This window comes from Mandrillus leucophaeus, unplaced genomic scaffold (genome assembly GCF_000951045.1).
Source record: "Mandrillus leucophaeus isolate KB7577 unplaced genomic scaffold, Mleu.le_1.0 Scaffold877, whole genome shotgun sequence".
In the NCBI taxonomy this organism is placed as follows: domain Eukaryota; kingdom Metazoa; phylum Chordata; class Mammalia; order Primates; family Cercopithecidae; genus Mandrillus; species Mandrillus leucophaeus.
This window is the reverse complement of record NW_012109552.1, coordinates 803,066-808,565: the sequence shown is the minus strand read 5'-3', so window position 1 is coordinate 808,565 and position 5,500 is coordinate 803,066.

Here is a 5,500-nt window from a genome sequence, read left to right as displayed (position 1 = left end):
CTACCTTATCAATATGCCTTTTGGGCAAATCACCTCAGTGATTCTATGATTAACATAAATGCTGCACATAGGCAATTTTTGCTTGAACTTGTAGATTGCATTATTAATTCCATATAGATTCTTTATTCCAAAATCAACCTACCAATGTTTTCTCAACTCTAACCAAGTATTCAAAATTAATCAACTCTCTGAAGCAGCATGTTGTGTGACATGACAGTAATGTGTATGCCATAACCAATCAGGTGAAACATCATTGTACAGCAGACATTTCAAAGATGGGACTTTAAAAATTAATGAGCAAAGAGAATAAAACATGTACACTTTCAACTTTTCTTTTTTCTTTGAAAGATCTAAAGAAGACAGATATGAAACTCTGTTTTCTTCAAAGATACTTGTTTAAATTTCAAATTGACTATTTTTCATTGCTAAATTTTATATAAAATTAAGTACTATATAGTAATGTAACAATGTCCTTAAAAGTAAAAAATAGCTTTTCTGTAATATTATTTCAGTTCCCTCTAACCCTTTATTTACTACTTTTTCTCATTTAATGCACACTTTGCCCTATCAGCTTCTGCAAACTTGTCACCCCTCAAAGACTTTGTATCATTAGAAGCACATGAAATAATTACATTACTTCTGTCTTATGAATTTGCATCTCTTACATCAAAAACCATTGAGATCAATAATCAAGTAATTTATTGAACATTATTAAATTACCTGACTTCATACAAAGAACTCAAAATGCACCTTACATCTCAGATTTGAGGAATATTGTCCATGTCATACTGACCTTTGTATCAGGCTCAGCTTACTGGCTATAATTATTATATTTTTTTCCTTCTTTTATTTCTATTCTTCTCAGGAATTCCTTGTAATAGAGAACAGTTATTTTGCCATTGACTGAAAGGAGCCAGTCACAGCAGAATGTCATATATGATATGACTCTATTTGTGAAAAATTCAAAAACAGGAAGCTTTATTCTTTGAAATTGAAAGTCACAATAATGGTTACCCTCAGGAGAGAGAATAGCTGGGAGGGGACATGAGGAAGACTTCTAGGATTCTACTAGTCTTTTATATCTTAATTTGTATGGTGGTGGCATGGATGAGTGTGTTTGTATAAGCTAATTGACCCTCACATGTAAAATTATATGCCCTTCATTTTATTAATATTCAAATAAATATGAACAAGTGATTAAAACTGCTGTCATTTTTAATAGGTTGTTATGATTCTTGTTCTCTCCTTTAAATAAGTCACATATTCACCAGTATTTGCTTATGCTCTCTTCAAAATGGCTGTTTATCCGATACTCTCCACATTTTCTCCTATCAGTCCCATTAGTTTGAATAGAAATTCTTCTCTGTTCATTCCAGCCAAGATTAATTGGTATTCTTTCTGTAAATTTCTAAAATAAAAATGGCTTTGGTAATCATTTTGTTCTTTAACAATCAAATGATATGTATTAAGACGTGGTTTCTTCTGAGCTAACATAACTATATCTCCAAATACAATGTCTCCACAACACTTAGTATAATTTTAAGACCTAGTAGACATTTAGTAAGTACATATCAAATTAATAAATAGTTTATGCATGTCAATACAAAACTCTAAATTATGACCAAATCTTGTCATCAAATCTCTCTCAAAGTTGTTTATTCCTTGGAAAAGGTAAATAAATAAATGTATATTTTATATATATAGAGACATTTATTTATTTACAAATAAATGTATATATAGAGAGAGCACACATATATACACCCACCCATGTATTAAATAAGTAAATATGCGTAATTTTTTTAAAGGACAAAAACATCAATCTCTATCATTTTATTGCCTTTAACATTTATATGTATAATGATCTACTTTTAGTTAGCATGTAGACAAACATAAAATTCAGTCACAACCACTGAAACAAGAAGTCAATGATACACAAAAATGTTATTCTTTGCCTTAAATCCATCGAAGAACTGTGAGCATAAAATAATCTAACAAACTCCTGTAAGACAAGTATTCCTTAAGTGAGCAACAGACAGAAGATACTCTCATTTCTGTGCCAGTTGCTGCGATTAGGGGACAAAATGTCCAGGGAGCAAGCCTGCCAAAGAAAGATAGCTTTTGCTTGGAATTTGAAAGTAGAAAATGGGAGTTTATGGGGGTGTGCGGGAAAGGGAGATACTACATACAAGGAATAAGAATGAAAGCTGACTTCTCAGAAACAATAGAGGCCAGAAGACAATAAAACATTTTTATAATGCTAAAAGAAGAAAACTGTCAACCTAGAATTCTATGCAAAGTGAAAATATCCTTTAAAATTAGAGAAATGATATTTACTGGCAAACAAAAACTAACATGCTCTACAAAAACTGCAAGGAAAACTTCTTTACGTCCAACAAGAAATAGTACAAGATGGAAATTTGGGTCCACAGGGGAAAATGAACATTACAAATGGAAAATATGGAGTACATATAAAACTTTCCTTCTTTTCTTTAAAAGTATATGTGTATTCGCTATTTAAAGCAAAATATAACAAGGGATTGCGATGTTTGTAACAGATGTCATAGTAAAATGTATGAGAGTGATAACACAAGGGGCAGAAGAAATATAAGTGAAATTATATTGTTTTAAGGTGTTACTTTATATGGGAAATAGTATAATATAAAACCAAGGTATAATGTGAATAAACTGTATATGTCATATGTAAAACAACTACAAATCAAACAGGTACTGCTAATTAAAGGCAAATAATTATAACTGAAAAAATGTCAAAATTACACAATTTTCCCTATGGAAGACACAAAAGGATAGACATAAGGAACAAAGAACAGAGGAAACAAAGAAAAAACTAATAGTATGTTAGTGCAGATAGAGTCTGCCATTTTAATAACTAGATTATAATTATTAATATATTTGTTGTTAATAAACTCCAATTAAAAGTCAAAGATTGTCAGACTGAGTGAAGCAGAAATCAACAACTACATGCCGTCTAGTTTCAAGAGATATATTTAACATATTAAAGATACACAAATTAAAAGTAAAACATAGGAAAAGATGTATCATGAAAAACAAATTACAAAGATGTTGATATGCTATATTTTAAGAGTGATACAAAAATACAAAAACATTATTTCAAAATTGTAAGTGAATCAACTCTTTTAAAATATTCTAAAATTCGCAGAATTGAAGGAAAAACAGAAAACCCACAATCCTAGTTTTATATTTCAACACTCCTCTTTCAATAATTAATTTTAAAAAAGGCCATAAGTCAATAAAGATATAGAAGATTAAACAACACTTTAAACCAATTCATGGTAATTGATAGCTATAAATAAAACACCAATGAAAGAAAATTAAGTATCTTCAGGAGATTGTTTCCAGGAACCCCTGCAAATACCAAATCTATGGATGTTCTAGTCCTGTATATAAAATGGTGTGGTATTTCTGTATAACCTATGTACATCCTACCATTTATGTTAAATCATCTCTAGATTACTTATAATACCAAATACAGTGTAAATGTTATATAAATAGTTGTTATACTGTATTTTTATTTGCTTACTTTCACTCTTGTATTTAATACATTTTTTCAATCCACAGTGGTTGAAATCATGAATGTATAACCTGAAGATATGGAAGGCTAACTGTATACATCTCTTGAAGTATGCATAGTACATTCAGTAACACACTACACACACACACACACACACACACACCCCAAATTGCCAGTCTACAGAGCATACTTTGCCAACCCTAAGATAGACTTTACACTGGGACCATAAAACAAGTTTTTGACAAATTCCAAAGGAAAAAAGTCATACAAAGTCCATTGTCCTTACAACAGGGTAGAAATCAATAACATTAAAATACATAGAAAAATCTCAATTATCTAGAAAAAAAAATTTCCAAGTAACTCATGGGTCAAAGAAGAAAGAGCAAAACCTGACATAGAAATTACCAGAAAAGACCAAAGTCCCTCATGAACTAAGATCCAAAATTTCTTAAGAAAATGTTAGCAAATTGAATCCAGCCAGTAACGAAAGGATATTATATAATGATGAGGTGATAGTAATAAAAATAATGCAAGGTTAGTTCAACACTCAAGAATGAATCTAATTAATTCATGATATTAACAGAACAAAGTATTCATCTCAATAGATGCAGAAAAAATATTTTTTAAAAAATGTAATGTACATTCATAATTAAAAGCAAAAAAAAAAACCTCAGAAAACTAGAAATAACAGTGCTTTACAAGATACAGGATTTGCAAATATTTTCTCCCAGCCTTTGATTTGTCTTTTCATTCTCCTTATAATACTTTTTGAAAAATAGAAATGCTAAATTTGGATAGTGTCCGATTTATCCATTTTATTTTTGGTATTGTGTCTAAGAAATCTTTGCCTAACCCAAGGTCACAAATATTTTCTCCTGTGTATTTGATTTATACTAGGTTTTACATAGATGCCCTTTATCAATCGGTTTGAGGAAATTCTCTTCTACTCTTACTTTGTGGATATGTGTTTATATCAATACATATAGTGTTAGTAGTAATCTATTTGTTCTTTAGCCAGCTTTAACAGTTTATTTACTTCAAGGAATTTGTCCACTTTATCTTAGTTGTTGAATTTATTGCCACACAATGTCTAATATTTATTTATTAACCTTTGAATATCTGTAGAATTTTTACTGCTGTCATTTTGCTCAGGATCAATATTGGTAATTTATAATTTCATTATATTTTTCTCTAATCAGCATTTTTAGATGCCCATCAATTTCAATTATTTTTTTAAAATTTGTTTTAGGTTGAGGGGTACATGTGCAGGTTTATTTTATAGATAGATTTTATGTCATGTGGATTTGGTGTGTGGATTATTTCATCATCCGGGTAATCAGCATAGGGCCTAGTGGTAGTTTTTCCATCCTCACCCTCCTCCCACCGTCCACCTTCAAGTAGGCCCCAGTACCTCTTGTTTTCTTCTTTGTCTCCACATGTACTCAGTGTTTAGCTCCCACTTCTAAGCAAGAATATGTGGTATTTAGTTTTCTGTTTCTGTGTTAGTACACTTAGTTTGATGGCCTCCAGCTCCACCTACCTTGTGGCAAAAGACAAGATGTTATTCTTTTTTCATGGCTGCATAATGTTCCATGACGTGTATGTACCACATTTTTTTAATTCAATGAGGGGCCTTTAGGATGATTCCATGTCTTTGCTACTGTGAATAGTACTGCAATGAATATATGAATACACATGTCTTTATAGTAAAATAACTTATATTCCTTTGAGTAGACACTCAGTAATGGAATTGCTGGGTGGAATGGTAGTTGTATTTTAAGTTCTTTGAAAAATCTCCAGATTACCTTCCACAGTTGCTGAACTAATTTAAATTCCTCCCAGCAGTTTATAAGCGTTCCCTTTTCTTTCCACAACCCCACCAGGATCTGCTTTTTTGTTGTTGTTGTTTTTTTTTGTTTGTTTGTTTCTTTGATTGTTTGGCTTTTTAGT